Source organism: Mustela lutreola, chromosome 17 (assembly GCF_030435805.1).
Source record: "Mustela lutreola isolate mMusLut2 chromosome 17, mMusLut2.pri, whole genome shotgun sequence".
Taxonomy (NCBI): Eukaryota; Metazoa; Chordata; class Mammalia; order Carnivora; family Mustelidae; genus Mustela; species Mustela lutreola.
Genome location: NC_081306.1, coordinates 34106695 through 34132414, shown reverse-complemented (window position 1 = coordinate 34132414; position 25720 = coordinate 34106695). Strand labels below are relative to the sequence as shown.

Sequence of the window (25720 nt, the reverse complement as noted above, 5' to 3'; positions counted from 1 at the left end):
CAGGTTCCCTGGGCCCAAAGGAGGGGACTGGTACCCAGATGATTGCCCTAACCCTAACCCAGGTGTTCCTGACCCCCCAGCACTCAGGCAGGAGTGAAGGGGAGGCACCCGGTGTTGGGGCGGGCCAGACAGGAAGGAGGCTTTGCCGGTGGTTTCCAGCGCTTTCCATCTGCGTCCTGGTAGCTGTAAGGGGACACCACAGTCTGCAGCCTGTCTCCTGGTTCCAGAGGCTGGAGGTCGGAGACCATGGGCGCAGGCAGGGCCAATGTCCTGTGAGGCCTCACATCCAGAGGACAGCAAACCTTCGTTTGTCCTCACTGGCCACGAGCAGAGAGGGTGTAAGCTCTCGGGTCTCCTCTATAGGCACGGATCCCGTCACGAGGCTCCCCTGTCCTGACCTCGATGGCTGGGCATCTGCAGCCCAAGCACAGAGCAGAGTCCCAAGCACCCAGCAGGGTCTGCTGTGCTGAAGGTCCTGGGGGCCAGGCTGTGTGCACATGTACCCTCCTCGGAGCCTGTGAAGTCTCTCCCCTGGGGCTATTTCCTCCGCTGCTACCTGCATCTCTATCCCTGGTGCAGGTTGGCTCCCGGGCCCTCCCCTCAACCCCCACCCTCCACAGCTGTGGAGCTAGCCTCAAGGCACCCCTGGGGTTCCCCTCCATGCTGCTACTGCAGCCTGAGGGCTGGTGGGTGCTGCCTCGGGATTCACTGTCTACAGACCGACAGACGGTCCTTTCCCCATGAGGCAGCTGTAGCCTCGTTGGAGGCCTGTTGCCCAGTGATCTGCACTGACGGGCTCTGTGTGTGCCTGCCCCCCTGCACAGACCCGTCCCGGGGGGCTCCAGGACCTCCAGCACCCGCCCCTGGCATGGACCCATCTGTGGGGGCTCCAAGACTACCAGCACCCAGCCCCCTTCCCAGACCTGTCCCAGGGGGCCTCTGGGACCCCCCCCAGCCCCCAGCCCCCTGCACAGACCAATCTGGGGAGGCTCTAAGACCACCAGCACCCAGCCCCCTTTCCAGACCTGTCCCAGGGGGGCTCCAGGACCCCCAGCACCCAGCCCCCCACACCAGACACTGCCCTTGCTCTTGTTTGAATCTGCCCTCACCTCCATCTCTCTGCAGCCACTAGGGTTCAGCGACTTGTCATCCAGTGCCCCAGCCCCAGCTCCCCAGCCCAGGTGCCTCCCTTTCCTTCTCTCTGCATGTCATGATCCCACAACCATGAGCTCCTGGGGCCACAGCTACAGGCAGGAATCCCATCTCTGTGGAAAATAATCTTATGAACAACACCCAAAGCAGAGTCCATAAAAGAAAAAAAATCATTAAACTGACTTGATAGAAATTAAAAACTCTGACTTTGTGAAAGATGCTGACAAGGGAATGAATGACAAACTGCAGACTGGAAGGAGATGTTTGCCAACAGCTGTCTGACAAAGCACTTGTTCTAGCATATATAAAGAGCACTCAGAACTCAACAACAGGAAACAACCAGCTGGATAAGGGGGCAGGACTTGAACAGACACCTCATGGGCGGGAGGCTGGCAAACAAGCACATGTGAACCGTAGTATTGTAGCCGTAGGAAATGCAAATTAAAATCACGATGGGATCCCAGGAACAGCCATCAGAATGCCCAAGATGTGAAAGTACCAACTGTATCAGGTGCCCATGGCTGAGTCTCTCACGAGGCTGGTGGGGCCGAACCAGGGGCCAGCCGCCCCGGAAGACACAGCGGCCACGCCAGCTCCTCCATGACCCTCCCAGACGAGCACCTTGAAGATCCCAGACCAGGGTCAGTCACGTGTGAACCCAGGCCCTGAGAGATGAAAAGACACTCCCTCCCCTGCTCTATCTGATGCCAAAGAGGACATCGCAGACCTTTCAAAAACAGCGTCTGTGGCCACACCGGCTCTGTCTGTCTGTGGGGGGGTTGGTGCGGCGGGAGCTGGGGGGTCGGGTCCGCCAGCCGCAGGGCCAGGGCCGGTGGGGCCAGGCAGACCCTTCCCGCCTCTCCTGGCTGAGGTGCCTGCAAGGGTCAGGACGCTGGTGAGGAGCAGCTGCGCTAATCCCAGATAATTACCCACTGGGGACGTTTGGTGACAGGCGGCTTCTCCCTTCCTTCACGCTCAGCTTGTCAGGACAATCGTGAAAGCACCTTGGTGGGGCGTGCGGCCCTGGGAAAGCAGGGTCTGAGCTGTGGGAAACCTGATCAGGCTGGTGGTGGGATTAGCTGGGGGGCTGGGGGCCCCTTCTGCAGGTGAGTGCGCCCGTCCCTGCGGAGCCAGGACCACCCCCCATGCTGGGCCCCCTTTGAGCCTGGATTAGTGGTCGCTGCCCCCTCTCCCCCCAACGCGAGGGCAAGTGCTCAGGTGGAGAGACGGCTTCGGGGGCCAGGAGGGGACCTGGGCAGGAAGTCCTGCGGTGACACGGGGAGGGATGTGGAGCCCCAGGGAAGGGGGCTGCTCCCCTCCCTCAGCCCTGTCCCCACGTGGGCTTCCCATGGTTCCCGCTCACCTGCGCACTGCCCTTCAGCCCCGCCAGGCCCTGGACCAGCCCTGACTCCTTCTCTACCTGCCCCCACCCCGCTCTGATCCAGCTCTTCCCCTTCCTCACAGAGCCTCTCTCTCGGCCCCCGCCACAATCCCTTCTTCTGGGGCTAGCCAGAAGGGGACCCCCATCCCGAGGGGCCGACCCACCACCCCCTCACCCTGTTTCATGTTGAGAAACAGTTGCCGCTGGTTCCTGCGATCTTGGTAGCCTGTGGGCTGTAGTGTGTGCGAGTTAGCATGTCTACCTGTCTGTCTGTCATCTGTCTGTCTGTCAACCCATCTATCCGTCTATCATCTATCCATCTGTCTGTCTATTTGTCTCTATCATCTATCATCTGTCTCTCTATCCATCTATCTGGTATTATCTATCTATCATCTGTCTGTCTATCTATCTATCTGTTGATCATCTATCGATCATCTATCTGTCTGTCCATCTATCAGTCATCTATCTATCTATCTATCATCTATCCGTCTGTCTATCATCTGTCTATCCTTCTATCCGGTATCGTCTATCTACCTATCATTTCTCTGTCTCCATCTCTCTGCTGCCCACCTGCCCGTCACCCCCCACAGGGAACCCCAGTGAGGCAGGGACTTGTCTGCCTGTTCTTCACTACGCCCCCTGCCCCTGGGAGAGCGTGGGGCACAGAATAATCACTGGGTGAATATTTATTGGACGGGTGCCTGGGTAGTGGGTGGGTAGACAAGATGGATGGACAGACGGATGAGGGGCTGTGCGTTTGCCAGCTTTCCCGAGACTTAGGCAGCAGGGCTAAGATACAGCACGAGGGAGGGACTCACTCTGGCTGTGGCTGTGAGGACCATGGATGTCTAATCCCATGCTTAAGCCCGTTGGGACCCATTGCAGGAGATTCGAGTTTCAGGATGAGGAAGAAGGAACTCTCATTTACTTTACTTTTCTTTTGTTTTTTAAATTTAACTGTGGCAAAAAAACAAACAAAAAACGAAACACCCACATGTCATGAATGTACCATCTTAATCATTTTTAAGTTCGTAGTGTAGTGTTATCTATAGGCACACTGTGGTGGAACAGGTCTCCAGAACGTTCCATCCCCCCACGGAGACCCTGTCCCTGTGATGCATGGACCCCCGTCTGCTCCCCAGTCCCACCCCCACTGTCTGCTGTCTGTGTCGTTGAGGCTGATAACTCCGGGTCATGTGTGTGGGGTCCCCGTGCGTGTCCTGTGTCTGGGTGGTGTCCTCAGGGCTTGTCCCCGTGGGGGCAGGGGTCGTTCTTTCCTTTCTGAGGCGGAGTGATGCCCCACTGTGTCTGTACACCACGTTTTGCTTTTCCACTCACCCGCTGACGGCCCGTGGGCTGCCTCTACCTCTCGTTGTGCACCAAGCTGCTTTCAACATGAGCCTGGAAATAACCTCTTTGAGACCCGGCTGTCACTTCTTTCGGGTGTAAACCCAAAGTGGGACCACGGGGTCGGAGCATAGGGCGTTCTCTTGTTCATTTTTGCCCAAAGTCACACTGTCTTCGGCAGGGACCGCCCTGTGTCGTGGCCCCGCCGATAGGGTGCAGGCTCCCACCTTCGCCACGTTCCTGCCGACATGTGTTATTTCCGTATTTTGGAACACAGCAATCCCAACCTCACTGTGGTTCTGATTTTAATTTCTCTAATGCTCGGTGGTGCTGAGCCTCTTTCCACAGGCTTGGAGGAATGTCTGTCCAAGTCCTTCGTCTCCTTCACAATCGGGTATCGGTGTTCGGTGTTGTTGAGTTGTGGTTCTTGACGTATTCTGGACGCAGACCCCTCCTCAGGGGAGTGATTTGCAAGGGTTTTCTCCCGTGCTGTGTGTTACCGTCTCATTCCGAGGATTGCCTCCCTTCCCTTGCAGGCTTTTACAACTTCGATGTGGTCCCCTTTGTCTGCTTTGTTTTCGTGGCCTGTACTCACAGCGTAAGAAACTCTCTCTCTCTATCTGATTTCAGCGAGGCTGGCTGAGGATCCTGGCTGTTTTTCCCCTTCTTCTGGGAGGGAGCTCGTTAATAATCAGACACTTAATTCGTTGGCACATTAGATGTTTCCAAAATACCTTTCTTTCTTTTCTCTTTTTTGATCTTTGGAGAACGTTGATATTCAAAGCAGGCGTTTGCTGCCCGCTGTGTCTGAAGACCTGTTTGGGGGAACATCTTGGCCTTTCCAGAGAGGGGAGGTCTGAGGCATCTGGGTGGTTCTTCCTGGGGGAGATGGGTAAGACCCCATCCTTGGAAGCCCCCACCCCGCCCTGCAGCTGTTGGGTGAGTAACAGGTCTGGAGGTGCAGGGAGTGCAAGGAGGGGGAGGCTTGGAGCCCAAGGGTGGGCCTGCCCCCATCCTCCTGCCCTCCCTCAGGAGCTGCAGACCTGCAGCCTTTCAAAACACCGGCTGGTCGTCCGCCCTTCTCCTCTTCTGCTGTGTTCCTGAAACTCACACAGCTGGTTCTTGCCCCATCTTGGGTCCTGGCACTTCCCAGACCCTGAGCAAGGAGTACCCCGGGGCCTCGAAGAGTTCCGGGCTCTGGCTTTGTAGAGTGACAGGCACAGACAGGGAGACAGAGGCTCCGAGTGGGGCAGGCACAGTCCCAAAGGGGTGTGACCCTCTGCATGGGGGAGGCGGGGGCATTTGGACTGATGCTGACAAGCGTGAAGAGAGGGGAACATGCCAGCAGGTCTCCGAGCTCCTGCTCCGTCTTGGACGTCCATTTTCCAAAAGATGCTGTAGGGGACGAGAAGCGAGTTACAGCCCAGGACAAAATCTCAGCAAACCACGTGTATCCAGAATGCATTAAGACTTCTCAAAGCTTGATAATAAAAATACAAACAACCCACGGGTAAGAAAAGAAGGTGTATAAAAATAAGACGTATGGGTGGCAGATAAGCACCTGGAAACAGGCTCAACGTCACTGGCCGTTTGGGAAATAACAAGGAAGAACGGCTAAAATTAAAAAGACCGATCATACCAAGTGTTGGCGAAGATGTGGGGCAGCCGCATCCCTAGTACTCAGTACTGAGTACTCAGCTGGTACTCGGCTAGTACTCAGCTAGTACTCAGCAATGTGGGTGGGAGCCACCCCAGGGGAGAATCTCAAAGTATTATTTTGTTGAGCGAAAGAGGTCAGACGGAAGGATTTCCAAGGATGTGGTTGTGTCTGGTACCACCAGGAAGTGCAAACTGTCGGGGAGGGGCCAGTGTGGGGACGCGTCTAGAGGTGTGTATGTACAAATAACGTACTCACACAACCTGCGGCCCTTTCCTGTTTTATACCTTGAATACGCTCGGTTTGTTGTATGGCCCTGTAACTCCACAGAGTTGTCTTTAAATGAGCAGTGACCAGGAGAGTTTCTGGGACGGGGTCCACTTGGACTGCTTCATCCTCCTTGAGCGGACGTGTGGCCCTGAGCAGAGGTGCACCCCCCCCAGCCTTGATTTTCTCCCACCACATGGACAGTGTGCTCTGTGACCTGAAGCGACATGGCTGGGGTTGGGGGGGCTCTGCCAGCCCAGTTGTCTGTCCCCCGTGTGTGTGTGTGCAGGCACCGTGGCTCGGGGTGACTGTAGGGGGTTCAGCCCCTTGGTCCCACTAGGGGCTCTGTGTGCAAACCCTGGCTTCATAGTGGGGACCGATCACCCTTGCCTTCCTGCCCACATGGTCTGCCCCATCACCTTTGCCCCCTCAGAGAGAAGCTGGGGTGCTGGGGGCTCACGGACACCAAGCCAAGGGGGTCCGGGTACAGAACACGCTGTGGGAAGGGGAACCAGTGCCCTGAGGTGCACAGGTGGCAAGGCAGGGACCTGTCGTCACTCCAGCACATCCTTCCTGGGGGTTCAGCGCCCCTGCAGGTGCACGGCCACCCCTCCACCTGGCCCTGGGAGGTGAGTCAGAGCTGGGAAGAGCTGCCAGCACAGGCAGAGAGGCCTGGGACCCTGCGGGCACATCCCAGAGGGACGCTGAGCTCAGGGTGGACCACACGACTCACAGGTGTCTCGGCCTCCACCTGGGCCCCTGGTGGGGATGTGCCATCTCTCTCTCACACACACACACACACACACACACACACACACACACACTCATACACACACACATGCCCACAGTCCACAGTAAGGAGTGCATACCTGGGCTTCCTGACAAAGAACCTATCCTTGCTTGGGGCAGCCTGTCCTGGCTCTATGGTGGGCCCCAAGCTGCTCCCGTGGCCTGCTGCCTCTGGCACCTGGAGCCAGGCCCCGGGGTGGCTGGGGGGCTCCCTGCACTGGGCTGGGTGTGGCTTTACACTGGGGACTGTGGCCTCCTGATGGACCAGATCTCGCCTGCTCTCCAGGAGTGGGGGTTGCACAGAGCCTGGCTCTGGTCCGCGTCCCCTCTGCTCCCAGCCCTCCACGCCCAGGCTGGACCCTCCCCCCCAACTCTGAGCAGACTCCTCATGCCCAAGGCAGGCTCTCCCTCACGTACCACCCTTGCTCCACGTCTTTCAGTGACCCTCAGTGTGCACACATGAAAAACACCTTCTGAGCTGACACTGGGGGCCTTACCTGATCTGGCCCCAAACAGACTGCCCACTGCTGCCCACAGCCCCCCTGAGCTCCAGGTTCAGAGTGCCAGCCGTTTTCTCTCACCAGTGTACTTGGTCTCCTCGGGGGTCCCCTCCTCCAGGAAGCCCATCCTGGCTCTCCCACTGGCTCCTCCAGGCCCCCAGCCTGTGGGGGTGGGCTGTTGGCCCTCTGACTTAGCGCCAGCTGCAACCAGGAGGGGAGGGCCCCGAAGCCCCCGGAGCGGTGGAGCCAGGCCTCCACACCCCTGTCCTTGGCCAGCTGGGACAGGGACTCAGACCCTGGCCTTGCCACAGGATTCTATCTTTAACTGCTGGACAGCCAATTCCTCTCTATTTTGAGAGAAAAAAATTCCACTCTGAAGTCTGGTTCAAAAAGTCCTCGCCCAGCGAAGGAGAATTCCCTGGAGAATCCGCTGGGCTTTGCTGTGATCCAGATGAGGAGGGGGTCCCCCCGCAGGACTGGGGTGGCTAGACGAAGGCAAGCCGGAGATGGGGAGAGGGAGGGCAGGCAGCCGAGGGAAGGGAGAGGGAGGGAGGGGGCCCTGCTCCCTGGCCTGGCCTCCCCCCACCCCACTGACTTTTGTCATCACACCGTGGTTTTGACTGTGTTCGCACATCGTATAAATAGAACCGGGCAGCGTGCTCTCCTTGTGTCTGGTTCCCATCACCCCGTCTGGTGTTTATGAAGTTCGTCCGTGTGCCGTGTGCAGCCGCGTTCATTCATGACCCCTTCTGTGCGGGCTCTGCTCCGGCGTTCAGCACGGGTTCACCCCTTGTACAGCTCGCGGACTGGGTTGTTGGTGCAATGCCTCGAACATCTTTGTACGTGTCTCTGGATGAACACACGCGCAGGTGTGTTTCTGGGGGAGCCGAAGGCTCCGAGCGCCTTCTCCTGGCAGCCCTGGGGGGCGTGCTGGTCCTCATGGGGGTTCGGGGATGGCCGGCATGGCACACCAGGCTCCCCCTCGCTTCATGGCCTCACCAAACTCTGCTGATGTCTGTCTTTATTTTAACCCTTCTGGTGGGCCCAGAATTGCCTTATCGTCATTTCCCAGGGACTTCTAAAGGTTAATACATTTAATGTTCTTAGAGCAGTTTTAGGTTTATAGTCGAATTGAATGGAAAGTATGGGGTTCCCATCACACACGTGGGTTTTCCCCTCATTATTAGCATCTAAATTTTTTTTTAAGATTATTTATGTATTTATTTGACAGACAGAGATCACAAGTAGGCAGAGAGTCAGGCAGAGAGAGAAGAAGGGAAGCAGGTTCCCTGCTGAGCAGAGAGCCTGATGCGGGGCTTGATCCCAGGAGCCTGGGATCACGACAGCCTGAGCTGAAGGCAGAGGCTTTAACCCACGGAGCCACCCAGACACCCCTCTCATCTGAATTCTTTTTTTTTTTTTAAATTTTATTTATTTATTTGACCGAGAGAGAGGGATCACAAGTAGACAGAAAGGCAGAGAGTGGGGAGCAGGCTCCCCACTGAGCAGACAGCCCCATGCAGAGCTCGATCCCAGGACCCTGAAATCACGACCTGAGCTGAAGGCAGAGGCTTTAACCCACGGAGCCACCCAGGCGCTCCCCCCTTCTGAATTCTTGATTCCGGTCGATGGGCTGATCTTATCTCATTCTCAGGAACTGAAGTGCACAGTTCACATTTGGGGTCTCTGTATTGTCCCGTTCTGTGGGTTTTGACAAAGACACACTGTCACCGATTCACCCTTCCTTCGTCGTGCAGGCCGTGCATTGCTCGCCAGCCCCGGAGCGGCCTCCATCCCCCTGAGCCTGGTGCCTGTGCTCTTTCTGCTCTATCCACAGGCTGGCCTTGCCCCAAGAGTCCTCTCACGAATGCCAACCAGACCACGTCATACCCCACATCCGGTAACATTCACCTGGTGCCCTGTATTAGGGCTGGGGCTCCACCAAGGTCATAGGACAGCCAAGAAGATTCAGTCCCTCCTCTCAAGAGACTGAAAAGCCAGTGGGAAAAGCGGCCATCAGACTAGCAGGCAGGCAGATGCACAAAGCCGCCATGGGCTGTGCTGGGTGTGGAGAGCAAGGCCAGTGTGGAGAAGGAGGTGGCAGGTGGCAAGGGCACGAGCCTCCAGGCAGAGAAGGACAAGTGCAAGGGCCCTGAGGCGGACTGGACCTCGAGGTGTTCATGGAGGCCCGAGACTCAGCAGTTCAGAAGCCCAGCCTTCAGAGAGGTGAGCGCAGGCCTCGGTCCCAAGCAGGAGGCTGTGCCGTGGAAAAAGGCAGACATGTCCCTCCAGCACCACAGCTGCGTAACAAACATCCCCAGACCAGTGGCTTGGAGAGGCCTCCAGGCCAGTGATGCTGTGGCCCGTTCAGAGCAGCTCCCTGGCCTGGGATCCAGCAGCAAGACCCTCTCCCTGGTGGGTGACTTCTTGTCTGTCACATCTCATACTGGCTGGGCAGTGGACCCCGGCCTTCCTGGGTGGGGAAGCGGGCAGGCATAGCTGTCCTTTTCTGGGTGCCCTGGATCCAGAGTCCCCGTCCTGCAACTAAAGGACTTTGAGAGAAGGGAGGCCCCAGCAAGAAGTCTCTCCATTTCCAACACCCTCCTAACCCTTCCCGGGCTCCATCTGCATCTTGCCCAGGATGTGGGCTGTGAGCAGGGGGGCCTGCTCTGGAGGGAGGCTGGGGTCTCCTGCAAGGACAAGGTAGACACGCTGGCTCTCAGGCGCCGGGGGAGGGTCTCTGGATAGTCTGGCTGCAGCAATCCCTCTGCCTCTAGGAACCAGGCGCCTGCTCTGTGCTGAGCTCTGAGCTGAGACCTGCCACCCCTGTGATTCCTGGCCCTGATGACCTGGTCTCAGGAGAGCTCCACTCAGAGTGGCCCAGCCCGGAGTCAACTGTTACCCAAACAACCACCTTCCCCGTGTGGTTGCAGTAGCCCCCCACCCCCAACACGTTTTCTCCCCTGGCCAGGCCTCCTGCACCAGGCAGGGCTCCTTCCCCCTCTGTCTCTCCTGGCCCTTTATCCTGCAGATCCATTGGTCTCCTCCAAGAAGTCCTGCCCCTCCGACCCTTTGGGGGTTCTCTCAGCCCTGAACTGGCCCATCCCCACAAAGCCCTCTGAGCTGGAGGTGGACCCTGGACTGGCCATGAGGAAGGAAGTCAGCGTTCCAGGCCTGACTGACAGGGGGCTGGGAGCTGGGGAGCAGGGGGGCTCAATTATCATCAGTATGAGAGTTGTTCCGCACTTCCAGGGGGAACACAATTTCCCTTCCACTCACCACCTGTGGGGGCAAACCTGCCGTGTTTTGCCATTTTACATAAGGACCAGTGCCTCGCTCTCCAGCGTGAGTCCTTGGAAGGCACGTCCCTGGGCCTGGCCTGCTCCAAAGTCAGCTGCCAGGCCATGTCAGGGACAGAGAGCCACAACGGGCCCTCTGATGTGGTGACTCTGACCTCTGTGTGTCCACAGGCAGGCCGACGCCCAGCCTGCCAGGAAACCCTGCCCATCCCTCGGCTCCCGAGCCAGGGCCTCCCCTGAATGGATCTGCTGGCCTGTCTGCCCTCTGCCCCGCCCGAGGGCACCGTGCACTGTCCCTGTCCGGAAGGAGCGCCCAGGGCAGTCTCTGCTGCTGGTTCTACAGGGAGCAGAAACTGAGTTCAGAAAAACGGGGAAAATGACCCATGTCCCGGGCTCAGGACTGGAAACCCGAGAACAGGGCAGAGCCCGGACTTGAGCCCCTCATCTGAGCTCCTACGCCCGATCCGGCCTGGGATGCTTCCCCTTCTCGGTACAGTGGTTGGGTAAGTGCCTCCCAGTGGTACCTGCGGCATCGTCGGTCTTCGGGATCGAGGGCTGGTCTTTGGTCGGTTTCTGGGGTTTTCTTCTTGAGGAGTGACAGCTGTGGCTATCTGGGCTGATTTCCAACCCCGGGAGCCGCTGCGTATCCTGACCGGGTTGAGGAAGGGCCCCCCGTCCCTAATTTGCGAGGGTTTTTAGTACGAATGGTTGTGGCTCCTGTCTGATGCCTTTTGCGGATCAGTTGACACGATTACGTCATCTCTCTGTTCCACTTGCGGATAGATAGGGTGAGTTACATTCTCTGATTTTTAAGTATTGAGCTAGCAAGCTTGGAGTGAACCCCACCTGGTCACGGTGTGTAGTTCCTTTCACACACGGACGGGCTGGATTTGCTTGTTTTGTGGAGGATTTTTGCAACAATGTCCACAAGAGACATTGCTTTATAGTGCTTCAGGTTTTTTTGGGAGGGAGGGTTGCAATGTTTTTGTCTGGTGTTGGCATCAGGACAACACCAGCTTCATCAGGGACGTTGAGAGGTCCCTCCTCTTCCCTGTTCTGGAAAAAAAAAAGTCGTGTAAAATCAGTGTTGCTCTTTTTAAAATGTTTGTTGGAATTCTCCAATAAAACCATCACATCTGGGAGATCTCTGCTTTGGGGGATTTTAAACTATGGATTCGGTTTCTCACGGGGTTAGGGGACTGTTTGACTTATCTCTTTGGGTTGGGTTCCAGTGGTCCGAGCTTTGGGGGGATTGGCTCTCCTTGGGTGCAGGACTCGTGAAGAGTGACTCGGTTTTCTCTTGTGCTCTCGAGGCTGCAGGACCGCGTAGCAGGCCGGGCCTTTCCCTGGGAGGGGTGGCATTCTCTGTCTCTCTCTTTTTGTGAGTCCTGCTAGAGGTTTATAGACGACACTGATTTTCTGAGAAGCGGCTTCCTTCTCACTGATGTCTCTGTTACTCTCCTGTCAGCTCGCCGACTCCCTCGTGTTCTGTTCTTGCTGTACTAAACTTCCTCTTCCAGGTTCAGGATGACGGACCTGAGGACTCACGTGCTGTAACCTCCCCTCTGAGCGCCGGGCTGTCTAGACCGTGGATGAGATGTGTTGTGCTTTTCTGATCCCATCTTTCACCACATTTGAGGAGCTTTCCATCACCCCTTGTTCGAACCCTCTTCCAGCCACACACATTCCCCAGAAACCTGGCAGGTCTTAGTCCTGGAGCCTGTGTTCCGTCTTCTTCAGCCTCCGCTCTCTTTCTTGCTCTCATAGGCTGTCTCTCTCGATTTGTCCCCAGACCCACGGACTGTGTCCTCCTTGGGTCCTCTTGGCTTCTGGGGCCATCTATTGAGTCTTTGTTTCTCTTCGGACACTTTTCGGCTCTAGAATTTCCATTTGGTCCTTTTATAGAATTTCTGCTCCTTTGCTGGAAACTTCTATGTTTTGTTGGCTGCTGGAGGCCCGGTAATTGCTTTTTTGTAGCAATCCTAAAGTGGCAACATAAAATCCTCTCTGGAAAGTTCTAGCATCTTGTCCTTCTTGGTGCTAGTGCCAGCTGCTTGTCTTCCTCACTGGGGTCTGATTTTCCACGGTACCCTGGACATTTAGTGAAGATTTTGTTTTAGGCTGAAGCATCCTGTCCGGGGCTCGTGCGTGTTCCTGGCCCAAGCCCTGGGTGGTGGCCGCAGGGATGTCTCGGTTTTCAAAGGCTTTGTGGTGTTTTTTTGGGTTTCCTTGGTTTATCTGGTGCCTCTGGGGCGTCCCCTGGGGGTCCTCCTGAGGCCCTGCTGGGGCTCGGGGTGGGGAGCTGCTGGACCATTTTGTGAGATGGGGCTCCCCTTCCTGGAGCCACCTAGTGTTTCTTGGTGGGAGAGGCTCTGGCCTGAGGGGTCGGGGCTCTCCAGGGTGGGAGCACAGGGCTGCGGGTCCTATGGTGCAGCCCCTTCCTTCTGGTCGGGAATCAGGAGATGCCAGGCCTTGGTCCTCACGTTCTGTGCGGAAAGCATGTAGGTGCCCCCCGCCGAGCCACCCCTCCAGTCCTGGGGCTCCTGACAGCCCCCACCCAGGGCACATTTGGAACTCTCCCCTTGTTGTCTCTGTTAGCCCCTGGGTTTGCAGCTGGGCTTTGCGAGGAGGAGCTGGAGGCCATGAGTCCCTGCCGTCTGGTTGGGGCGGGATGTCTCCTGGTGTCCCTCTTGAGCTGGGACCCTGGGGGGTCCCTTTGCCGTGCCTTAGCATCCTCACCTGTTGGGGTCCCTGCACCTCTGGGCTGTTCTGAGGCAAGGTTCAGGGATGTTCCAGGTCTGCAAAGCATGGCAAGCCTGGGGGGCCCTGACAGGTGGTCCCGGAGCCCATCAATCTCGTGTCTCCATCCCTTGTCCTCAGATGACTTGCAAGTCCCACAGGAAGCTCCCAGAGGTAGGAGCCGTAGCACCCCCCAGCCCACATGGGGAGCCCAGGGTCATTCTGAGTGGGATGGGAAAGAGGAGAGCCCTCCTGCTGCCTGGGAGAGCCTGCCCCCTCTGCCCTCAGCCTGGCCTTTGTTCAGCTCAGCGAGTGCTACGAAGGGAGTGCAGGGAGGGGGGCTTGGAGGGTCTGCATGGGAGCTGGAGGTTCAAACACAGTGAGTGAGGTCAGATGCTGGGATGGGCTCTGCCTGGGGCAGCCCCATCCCTCCTGTCTGTGCTCCCCTTCCTGGGACCGACCCAGAGCACCCACCTCCCTGGGTCTGCCCGCTGGCAGGGCTGTGCAGGCTAACCCCCAGGGAGCCATGTTGCCAGTGGGCCCCGGAGATAATGGGGCCGCAGGTGAATTCCTCTTTGCCCGTCCACCGGAGAGACCAGCGGTCCAACAGGACTGACAACCACTGTTCACTGGGGAAGCTGCTTCTCACTCAGCAGCTGGCCACCTGCCTCTCCTCCTGCTCCTTGGCCTTGCTGCCCTGGGGCTGTGCCTACAGCAGAGCGTTAGCCCACGGGCTTTGCCACGAGATCTCTCTTCTGGGAAAGTCAGACTTGGACCCTCCTCCGGTCTGTCTTGGTTCTCCTAAGGGTTGAGTGTCATTGGAAACAGAGCCACTCCCCGTCCTCATTCCCACCGTGCTCCTCCAGCTTCATGTGTTGCCTCCTAAACACGGGGCCTCAGGATGGGGCATTGTTTGGAAATGCAGTTGTTGCAGATGTAGTTAAGACGAGGTCATGCTGAAGTGGGGTGTGTCCTAATTGGACTTTATAAAAGGGAGATTTGGACCTGGACGCACATGCAGGGAGATGCCGTGCAATGGAGGAGGAAGGGGTGGGGGGAGATGTGTCCGCAGCCGAGGAACTACAGGGGGTTGGGGGGCTCAGGGTGTGGCCTGGACCAGTCCCACCCTCTAGGAAGCACCTGAGGTCCACCTGGGACTTGATGTCCATCCTCCTGATGTATTTCTGTTGTCACAGCTGCCCTGGGATGCAGGACATGACATAGCTTCTTATGTCACACAGTCTCCAGCCCCCTGCTCTCAAGACTGGCCCAGTGTCTCTGCACCCAGGGGGATGTGGGCACAGATGGGGGGCCAGAGGTGGTGTTCTCCTGGAGAAGCATCCAAGGAGGGAGGGGCCATGAGCGAGCACCAGTGCTTGGTGCCTCAGCCAGAAACTTCCTTAGGGGCTGCCGGTGGGGGCCCAGCCTTACCCAACACCTCCCTCGGGTCCTGAGATGCTATGACTTATGCTTGCTCGGTGCCTCCCCTCTGTGACCCACAGTATCTGACAATGCTTATCTGGGGGGGGGGGTGGGCAGCTGAACCCAGGCTGCCAGCCAGCAGGGTGACCCCGTCTGCAGAGCAGGGGGGCTCCGAACTGGTCAGCAGCCCAGCATCCGTGTCCTCGGCCCTCGGCTGTCGCCACAGACCCGGACAGCGTGGGCACAGGGACGAGGCTGCCTCTCCCAGAGCCCAGGGTCCCACCCTGGTCTTCAGTTTGCTCTGAACTAGAGCCCGGTCTTGGCTGGATCACGTTCCCCGACTCTAAAGACTGGGAGCCTCAAGTTCAGAGGGTGCTCGCGAAGCCCTGGGGCTGTGGCCAGTGACGCGTGCTGCTGGGCATCCCCTTCTAGGGGTGGCCCTTGTTCCCATTTCACAGATGAGGGAATGGCTCAGAGAGGCCGGCGGAGGGGCCCAAGCAGCTCCGGGCAGATGTCCTGTCAAGGCGCCCTCCTGCTCTCCTCCTGATGGCTCCTGGGTTGGGAGTCCCTACCCTGAGACCTCACCGGCAGGGATGTGGACAGAGCTGAGCAGGAAGTGTCCGCGGGATGGGTTGCCCACCCAGAGGTCCTATGCACCCCCCCCACACACACCCCGTGCCCCTTCCTTGCCCTGGCCCAGTGTCCCTGTGCCTGTGGGAGTTGCTGTCGGACCCCCCCCACCACATCACAGAGGTTGAGCGTGGGGGCTGCGTGGGACCCTGCTGTGGTCATTCTGGTATCCAAAGGGCCTTTACAATACATGACCTGATGTGTGTCTTACCCAGGTGCAGCTTCTGGAATGGAAAAGAAATGGTGTTTATTGTTCTCTGTGTTCCGGCACAGTACACACCCTTGCTCACTGGACCCCATGAGATTGCGGGGTGGGCACTGTTACCCGCCCACTTCCTAGACAAGAAAACAGGCCTGGAGAAGGTGAGTGACTTGCTCGACATCACGGAGCTAGCGAATGGGGAGTTGGGAGCCTCTGGCCCCTTGGGACGGACTGTCCCTGCTCCACTGGACATTTCCCACAGCAGGTGCTTTCGTGACAGGAGAACAGGCTGTGAGCCTCCTTCAGCTGTGCTGAGCCCCAGCCCAGAGCCCCTCTCCTACTTCTCTGGTTGCCTCTGCTGGGACTGGAGGCCGAGACCCCCTGGCCTGGGTGCACATGGACAGAAGGCCACATGCCCACAATCCCCACCAAGCCGGGACATCACAGGAGGCCCGGCCAGTCAACTCTGAGCCTCTGGCCCCCCGTACCTGCTACGGCCTCACTCTCCTCATCCAGGGCAACCATGGCTCCCAGGGGCCGTATGGGTCAGGGATGTCCCTGATACCCCCTCCGCCCCCCCCCCCCCCCCGTGATGGGGACACCTGGCTTGGAGCCCCACCAGCTTCATGTCCGCCCCGGTAGGGCCTCCTCCCTGCTCCTGGCCCCTCCCTGCTCCCAGAAGGCCCAAGACACTGTCCTGGTTGGACCATCTGTTTCCTGCTCCTTCAAGAACGCCGTCCCGCCCTGGCCCTGGCAGCAGAATCCCCTCATCTCCTGTCCCATGTCCCTCTGTGCCAAGGGTCCTGGCCCTGGTATGGCCGGCTTCATCTGACCAAGGGCCGGGCTGCCTGTGGGGTCCCTCAGCTCCTCAGCTCCTCTGACGCGGCCTCCACCCTGCTGGCATATGTCCCCTGCCCTGCCCTCCTGTCCTATTGTCTTTCTCCAGAAGCAGGGCGTGGGGCAGCCCCAGAGCCCAGGACCATTAGCGCTGATCCCTTTTCCTGATGTGGGGCTGGTGACAATGACTGCCCCCCTCCCATGTGCCCAGGGAGCCTTGAGCTCTCTCGTCCTGGGCAAAGGGACCAGAGTGACACCCTGCATTCAGAGGAGGAAACTGAGGTCCAGGAGGGGAGCCCCATGCTCAAGGCCACACATGGAGCCAGTGCAGAGTACCCCCAGACCCAGGCCTCCTGTTTCCAGTGCAAAAGTGGCCACACTGGGCATTCGGAACATCAGATCGCAAAGACTTTCTCTGCAGAGATGAAAAGCCCCCTGACTCGGCTAAGCTTGAGGTTCAGAGCCCCTCTTGGGGGAGAGCCAGGGAACCTCGCCGTCTTGCTTGGCTGCCAGCCTAGGGCCTGGCTCACACTCGGCACAACAGGCTCAACTCTGAGAGCATCATTGTCCCGGCAGCTGGGTCTTCGCACAAGGCTGCCTGTGAGGCCACGTTCCTGCAGACTTGCTCTGGGCCCAGGGATGGACCAGGGCAGCGCCCACACCCCCCGTGTGCCTTGGCTCATGGGCACCTGACCCAACCGGAGAAACTAGCTAGAGCAACTTGGGGCACAGTTTCCTTGGGGCTGCGTTTGCTTGGCTGAGTGAAGGGGGCGCATGGCGGTGCTAACCAGGCCGAAGTGGTCGGGGTGGGGCGTGGGGGCATAGGCTAGGCTGGCAGAGGCCAGCAGAGTGACTCGCGATGCTCCAGTGTCCCCATGCATGCTGCCTGCTGCCGCAGCCTCCACTACCCTGACTGGGAGCCCTGGAACCCGGCTTTCCAATTTCACTGATTTTCAGTCGGGTTAAATTTCAATGGGTGCATGTGGCGAGCAGCTGCCGGCCTTGGGCAGCTCCATTCTGGGCAGAGAGGGCCACGTGCCATTCCAGCGGGGCCGAGAATCTGGAGGGAGAGGGTCAGAGACGCAGCGGGCCCTCGAGGTGCGAGAGGAAGCTGGCGGTTCTTTTTGATTCTGGGTGATGCAATTCTGGTTTTCTGTTTTTTGCGGTTTTTTTAGCCCCAGGAGCTGTGGATTGGTCGTAGTTTGTAATCCCAGTGAGGCTGAGAGTCACCAAGCTGACCCCAGTGAGGCCGAGAGTCACCAAGATCACATCTTTATTGTCCTTGACGGAGGAGAAGAGGAGAAAGCTGGGGAGGGGGAGGTGCATTGGTAAAGGTTCCCGAAGAAACGGAACCACTAGGTTCCTGCTGAGCCTTCTGTTCTCTCCGGGCCCACAGGGGATTGGAACAGGCCCACCACCCACTCTGGGAGGGCCATCTGCCTGACTCCGTCCGCTGCTTCACACGTCAGTCTCATCCAGAAGCACCCAGAGTGAGGCTCACGGAATGCCTGGGCCCTACGAGGCCTGCCGAGTGGACAGGTACTGTGCAGGTGCCTTTTCTGCATTGAATACATACAGCATTGCCGTGGGTGCGTCCACCAGCGACCGTCCCTGCCCACAGCCCTGGTGCCAGAGGCCCTGGGTTCCATCTGGAACAGCCCTACGGCCATGCCTGCTCCGGGAAAGATAGCCCACCAGAAAGCCCCCTGTGCAGAGGCTACCTGAGGACTTATAGCCGGTACAACCCAGCATCCAGCCGTGACCAGACAACCAGAAGCTCTCCCTGTCATAGGACTGCAACTTGGAAACGAAGACTCACTGGTCAGCTGAGTTGATAGAAGGTCATGGCCTCATCTGGGGCTGAAGCACAAGGGAGCAAAGGCCAGGACTGGAGGACGAGCCAGGTGTACAGACCAAGGTAGGGTCCTCTGTGAGGCCTGGAGACCCTCACGTGAGGGCTGGTGCTGAGCTGCTTCCTGACACTGTCCTCCAGCTTCAGCGCCGACCTGACCTTAAAGTGCCACATTCCCGTGATAACAGGAGAGAATCCCTGACAACCAGTGAGTGGCACTGTGAGCTGACACATAGCCCAGCATCAAGGGGACACAAAATAAAATGAAGGTCAGCTAGGCCAGGTGCTGGGGCAGGGCACCAGACCCTTGGAGGCCACTCAGAGGATCTCCTTGGCCAGCCTGGGGGACATGGACCTGCCTGCTGCTCATCCTCCCCAATGTGGAGCCGTCTTCAGCAGCCTGTCCTGTCTGCACCATTGCTTCCTCTCTCCAGGGCCGAGGGCATCACTGACCATCTATTTGCCAGAGTATTAGAAGGACAAGGACCATCTTTGTCAGGGCTGTCTCCAGTACCAGGTGAGTCCATGTATTATAATTACTAGCAACAGAAAATTCCATGCTCAACCTCAAATTCCCCTCTGTCTGCTACTTTTCATGTGGAACCTCCCCTGGTGCCTTGCATAGAGATGGGCACAATGTAAGCACTCGGGGAATACTACCAAACTAAATGAAAGCCTCCGATTGTGTTTGTCTCTACATTTTCTGAACTAACATGTTATCCATCTCCCACCCATCTACCCACCCATCTATCCTTCCATCCATCCATCCATCCATCCATCCATTCACTCACCCATCCATCCACCCACCCATCCATCCACAAACCCATTGAAAGCACCTATGTTTAATGTTGCTGATGAGATGCATCTCGTAACGGGCTACTGACCCATTGCTCAGGCAAGGAAGTTGAGGCTCAGATAGGGGAAGGGACTTGTCAACGTTCACAGAGGCCCTCTTCCCAGGCTCTAAGAGCCTTCCACTCTTGTTGGGAGAGTTGGCACATGCCCCACCTCATTCTGCTGTTTGGTTGTTCGCTGGGGGCCCACCCTTGTGTCCCAGGTCCCTCCAGCTGAAGACATGTCACTCTGTCCTCATAGCCCAGCACTGGACTGGTCACAGAGCAGACATGAGACCATGAGGACCCCTTCTCCCATGCCCCCACCTGAAGCAGTGAGACAGTAGAGAGCAGATGCAGAGCCAGGAATCCCTGGGACATGTCAGGAGAGAGCTGGCTGTGAGTGGGAGGTGGTGGCAGCGGCTGCCATGGCTGGCGTGTCCCAACTCGGATGCTGCGCACCTCGCTGAGCAGCCACTGTCAACTCCAACAAGCGGTTGCCTGCCTGCAGCCTTCCTGCCTTCCTCCTGGATGTCTGAGCCTGGCCAGCAGGGGCCCCCACACCACGCCTCCCCGTTTCCCAGCTGCCACCCACCCCCACCTCCCTCTCTCTTCCTTTGCAGCTAGGAGAGAGGAAAACCTCTTCCAAAGAAGCCACCAGCCACCAGCCAGGGCAGCCTGCCTCCCTGGGGCTCCCACCAGCAGCCTGCAGGACCCCCCACGCCCGGGGGGCTTTCCAGAGCTGTGAAGTTCCCCTTCTGGGGCTGTCCTCCCCCTGGCCTCTGATGTGCCCCCCTCCCTGCTCCCGGCAAATTATCCTTCATCTCCTATCAGTTCTGACCGCACATTCTCTCCCTTGGGTCCGCGCTTTGTGTTCCCACGCCTGCAGGCCTCCCTCCCTCTGCCCAGCCAGCTCCATGCTGTCCTGCAAGAAGGCCCCTGGGAAGAGCTCTGGACTAGTGTCCCAGACAGGAGTGAGCAGGGGGAGATGTCAGAGGCGAGGACGCAGGCCCAGGACATGGAGGTGAGTGTGTCGGAGCCACATGGGCCGACGCCCTGCTCCCTCCCTGCTGGGTCTGCGTCCTGGCCCCAAGTCCCAGGCCTCTTGCATCATCCAAGAGCCCACTTCTGGTCTGCTCCCGGCCGGGCCGGCCCGTAGTTCCCAGCCCGGGAAGCTTCTCCTCACTGTGGCCTTCGGTTCTCTGCTCAGACGCGGTTTTCCCACGGCCCCAGGAAACGATTTCAAGGCCCTGGGCACTGAAAGTCTCGGCGAACTTCAAATGAACTTTCACATCTTCACCCAAGACGTCCCATCCGCTTTGTGGACATGGCCACTTCTAGCTTTCAATGCTTTTCAGGGGTAGCACGTTCTAGCGCCTTCCTCATGTCCTACCAGGCAGCCCTCGCTTTCTCCTTCTGCAGAACAGGCAGGTTCTGCTTGCCCCTGCCCCCTGCCCCCCATCCCAGACTTCAAGAAGGGCTTGAAAGGGCTGTCACTCTGCCGGCTCACCCAGCCTGGGTCTTTCATACTTCGGGGTTTTGGCCTCCTGAGTACCGATCCCACCAATCAAAGGGTTGGAACCCACCACCTTTAAGTGGACACGGACCTCAGGGTTTGAACACTGAGAGTCAAAGCCGTCGAGGGGTGCCCCAGGACTGTCCAGCTAGTGGGTGGCAGCTGGATGCCAGGAGGCTGGCTGCTGGGCAGGGGTGAGTGAGCCGGGCTCATTCCCAGAGGCCATGCAGGGAAACCTGGAATCTGGAGGCCAGCCACCCGGAGGGTGCTAGACTCGGGGAGGCTCCACCTATGGGGTCCTGGCCCCTGTGGGCCTTCTGTAAATTCTGTATTCCTGGCCTTCCTCTGCAGGCACACCCCAGTCTCCAGACAGAGGGAGCCAGGACGGATGGCTGTGGGCGGGCCAAGTGAGTCAAGTGGCAGGGTTCACACACCACAGCCCGTTTATTCACCAATTGTTTGTTTATTCACCAATCGCTCGTGGGTTCCCGGGGAATGAGGCACACAGTCCTTGTGCCGGACAAGAGTGTCACTGCAGTTGGAACAGGTATGTCCACCCGTCTGTCCTGTCTGTGCCCCACCCCCATCACTGCACATGCAGGGCCCGACAGCTGCATCTGCTGGCGGACCCCCACCCCCCCAGGGGAGTGTCAGCCTGCCCCTTGCTGCTCTGGCCAACCGCAGCATTTAGGGAACAGGGCTGAGATAGAAATACCTTGAATCGGGATAATTTGTTTCCATACGTCGTGGACCAGTGGAGTGACTGAGTTCTGCAAGGGTGGAAATCGTGTCCCTCTCTCCACCTGTGGGTCCCGAGCAGCTGGTGCAGACCCACTTCAGAGGGGTAGACGGGTAGATGAATGATGAGTGAGTGAGTGATGAACCCAGACACCTGAGAGCCGTGTTCTCAGCTGGCCGGCAAACAGCCCAACAACGTGAGTGCAGGTGGGTCCTTGTAAGAGCTGTACAGATTCAGCAGAAATGTGAGTGGGAGGGCGCGTGACCTAACGCAGGACTCAGAACAGGGTCCTGGTCTCCTGGGACAGAGGGTTTGTGGGGTGGCCCCTGGGGGCTGAGGTGGGAGGAGGTGCGGCGGCCCCTGTGCGAGCAGCCCGGAACCAGGCCCTAAGAGAGAAAGGGGGCGCCCTGAGGCCCCTAAACCCCACACCGCGTGCCCCTGGGAGAATCTGCCCATTCACACGTTCGCTGCCTCACTCATGCCACAGTTCCTGCCTCAGGCCTCTGCCCATCACCGTGCCCAGGGCCCTCAAACGTCAAAAAGCACCAGCTGGAACGATTGTTCTGGAATTTTTTATTTTATTTTTTGGTGAAGTATATGCACATTTGGCTGTACTTGGTAACACGCCGGCACGCTATCTCAGGCATGGAAGGTGAGAAGCACACCAGCCATGATCAGCGAGCGGGGCTTGCGGAGCGGCCCCAGACCTGAAGCCCCGGGAACGAGCCCTCCGGCTTCTGGAGGAGTCCAGGCTGCCCGCCACACGTTGGTGTGGGTTGCGGCCTCTCTGGGCCCTGTGTCCGGGTGTGCTCGCACACGGAGCTGCAGGGTGGTCTGGGGACGCTGTGTTGTGGGGATGTGGACCCCAGGGGTCTGCTGCCTGGACAGGCCGCCTGCCGGAGCGTTCGTGGTGCCGAATGCAGATTTAAGGCGCGGGTTTCTGGTCCCCACGGTAAAGCCTGGCGGGCTGGTGGCAAAGTACAGAAGGCCTCCCAATGACATGGTATTGACTTGCCCTGGGAGAGGCGGGAGCCTGCGATGGAAGGACAGAGCCCTCCCTGCTGCTGTCCTGCTGCTGTCCTGCCGCCGGACCGCTTGTCCCACTCGGAGCCGCAGACTAGGGATTTCCTCTTCTATTTTTACTGCGAAGTGTGCACTGGTGGAAGGCGTTAGGTTTGGGGATGCTTTTTCCCCTTGGAGTTGCTTGGCTGCATGTGAAGGTGGTTCTCAGCCTTCGCAGCCCGTGGAGATTCTGATAAGGAATCAAAAACCCCATCATCGCCCATTTTTATTACTCCGGTTAACCATTACAAAGCCGGCAGGCCGGGCGGCCTGTGCAGCTGAGGAGGCCTGTAGGAACGGCGCTGGTGGGCTCTCTGGGGCTGAGGGACGGGAGCAGGACTGGAAGTGGGGTGCCGCGGGCTCTCTTCCCCACTCCCCCAGAGGGTGCAGGGCTGTCCTGCATCCCCAGGGGGTGGCATCCACCAGCCTCCGAATCTCAGAACTGGGCTGATGGGGGAGCCAGCCCTCAGCCCGAGATGCCCGTCAGACTCACTACGGCCCCTGGACTTCAGGCTTCTCTCACAGCTGGGGTTTCCTGGGTTTGCTTCTCAAGGTGGGGAGACCCACCAGACGGGTCCTGCTAGGCTGGACTGGAAAATTGGCTACACCCTGACCTGGGCTCCCAGGAGCATCTACCCACCCCCGTCCCCACCGAGGACCTCGGAGAGTCGGGGGAAAGCCTTTCCACACTGGAAGCCCCGGCTGGCTTTGAAAGAGGAGGCCACTCATGTGCCAACGGTGGGGAGGGGGCAGGCCTTGCCGAGGGACACCGGCTGGTGTGGGAGCCGCAGTGGCAGGAACCCCATGCTGGGCTCATGGGGCCTGAGCAGAATGTCTTCATGACAGGGCCATTCTTTTTCTTTTTCTAAAAGATTTTATTTATTTATTTGACAGACAGAGATCACAAGTAGGCAGAGAGACAGGCAGAGAGAGAGAGGAAGTGAAGCAGTCTCCCTGCTGAGCAGAGAGCCCGCTGCGGGGCTCGATCCCAGGACCCTGGGATCATGACCAGAGCCTAAGGCAGAGGCTTTAACCCACTGAGCCACCCAGGTGCCCTGACAGGGCCATTCTTTAACAGAAGTCGGACTAGGGTTTGATACGGAGAGCGCCACCCTGCACCCGTTTCTCTGGATGTCACAACCTTTCTCTGAGCCAGGGCTCTCACAGGCAAAATGCTGGGCTTGTGATGTCTCTAGACATATTCAGAGGAGAAAACATCTGTCTTCTCAATGCGGAGACTATCTGCTCCGTGCTGGGGCAGCACACGGCCTGGGCCCTTCATGGGCCACTCAGCTCTGCTTTCTAGCCAAGTGTATCTGTATTTGTCTGGAGATTTGTTATTTGTGTTATTTTGTTATTTGTTATTTGTTATTTGAGTCCCTGGGGGTGAGCAGAATGACACGCCCATCACATGGGCATGCGGACACACATGTACACTGGGTGACAGTTGCCCCCAAACCCAGGTGCCCATCACAATTTTAGAAGCACCCTGCCTCCCAGAGCTGACTTGCTCCTGAGACGTCCCTCTTGGGGAACCAGAGAGGAAAGCAGTCTCAGGGAGGGACTGGGACTTGCTTTAAGGTCACAGCATTTGAGTGACAGAGCTAAAATGAGCCCCAAGCTTAGGGTTCTCTGCCAGTCCTTTCCCGACCTGCAAGCAGAGACATCCTTCCCTCCTCCCTCCCTGTGGTCGCGAGAGTTGGCTGCCTGCCCCTGAGCTCAGGGGGAAACCTCCTGAGCCTCGGAGGAAGGGCAGTGAGGCTGCCGTTCCTTCTTTCTCGGGACCACTGCCCTCTTTCTAGGTGTGAGCATGTGGTGGTGGGCCTTGCAGATGGGCTTTACCGGGGTTCAAGCCCAGACCCAGCGTCTGCCACCAGTGAGGCCTGGGAGAGCTGCTCGATGCTCTGTGCGCTTTCTTCAGTGGGGCCGGAAGGGTGCTTGGCGTGCTGCCGCTGCTGGGCACTTGCTGTCCCTTGTATTACTTGTGATAGCTCAGGGCTGGCTGCTGGCGGAGCCACCTGCTCCTGGGCCCAGCCCGAGAGATGGTGTGGCTCAGCTGCCTAGTCCACCAGGGTCCCTCGGGTGGGCTGCTCCCTCACTGACCTGGGGACCTCCGAGCCTCTGAGGCTTGGCTTAGTCTTCCAGAAAGCATGTGGGGTGTGTCGTCCGCCATCTCCCCAAATCCACCCTGCTCCTGGCGCTCAGCGACGGTGCAGAGAAGTGGACCTGTCCCAGCATCCTGGGGCTGGGGGGCTGTGTCCGTCCATCCTCACGCCATCCCTGAGCATGTGGACACCCATCTCGCCCAGATGTCGAAGCATTCCTGGACAAGCCCTTAAAAGTACTGGCCAAAGGGACAAATACCGACACGGATTAAAAGCCCTTCAACAGGGGGTGGCTAAACAAGTCTCAGGAGTCCCCAGGAAGGAATACTACGCAGCTGACAAAAAGAATGAACACAACCGACAGATGGACAAAGCACGTGGTCAATGACACTTTCTTGAATGTACAAGAAGTTGCAGAACCATGGTATCAGTTCATTTGAGAAAAGCTCACGTGTTGCTGAGTGCGTGAGAATGTTGGCACACAGCACAACTGGAAGGTTGCCTCCTGGACATGGGTCTCCCGTAGGCATCGCAAGTCCATGGTAGCGTGGCTGGAGGCTGAATTCCAGGTGGACATGGCTTCCTTCAAGATTCTGTGTGCCTTATCTGTCCTGTAGCTTTCCATATGGGAAGCTGGAAACCACATCCTCAGCCCTCCCGGGATAGGCCTGTCCTGGGAATGGTGAGCCCTGGCTGTGGCTGTGGCCTCAGGGCATCCTCTTGTCCCCAGTAGTGTCCTGAAGGTCTGGGAGCTCTCCTGACTCATTTGTGGACTGATTCCCTTCCCACTGCGTCCTCTTTCCCCTTTGCTGAAGCTCTTTCTGGACTCTGGGCCTCCAACCTCATCACCCGGGGTTTAAAAACCTCTTTTTTTCCTCTAATTTTGTATCGCTTTGCCCTTTGGCTCTATTTCTAGAGGATATCTTCTACTTTGTCATCCAGATCTGTTTTACTGTTGAATTTTTTTTTTTTTAAGATTCTATTTATTTATTTGACAGACAGAGATCTCAAGTAGGCAGAGAAGCAGGCAGAGAGAGAGAGGGAGAGAGGAGGAAGCAGGCTCCCTGCTGAGCAGAAAGCCTGATGCGGGGGCTCGATCCCAGGATCCTGGGATCAGGACCTGAGCCAAAGGCAGACTGAACTACCCAGGCGCCCCCTGTGAGCTTTTTTTATCTGCAAGAGCCAGTCTTTGTTTCCTGGGTTCCCTTCCTAGAGCCCAGGGCTGTGTCATGGCTGAGGTTTGGGGGCCTCTGCGCTGCTTGCTGGCTGGCTTCACGCTTGCCCCCCCCCGCCCCATCCTCCAAGCAGCTCCTTTCCATGTCTGCTTCAATCTGTGTGTCCTGCTCCAGCCTGTGGAGTGCTGGGCGTGCCTCCCAGGCGTGCCTCGGTGG

The 25720-nt window shown here is 58.1% G+C and overlaps 1 long non-coding RNA gene across 3 annotated transcripts in view; it reads left to right on the top strand.

The window, feature by feature from the left end:
• Positions 1–25272, top strand: part of LOC131819687 (uncharacterized) — a 31263-nt gene extending 5991 nt beyond the window's left edge. Inside the window, exons 1-4 of one of the 3 annotated variants that reach the window (XR_009349291.1) lie at positions 10720–10895; positions 15399–15546; positions 17398–18591; positions 19531–25272. This is a non-coding gene — a long non-coding RNA (uncharacterized LOC131819687). Of the gene's footprint in view, positions 1–10719; positions 10896–15398; positions 15547–17397; positions 18592–19530 lie in introns of those variants that run through there. The other 2 variants (XR_009349292.1, XR_009349290.1) reach the window with 2 other exon arrangements.
• Positions 25273–25720: the final 448 nt, after the last annotated feature.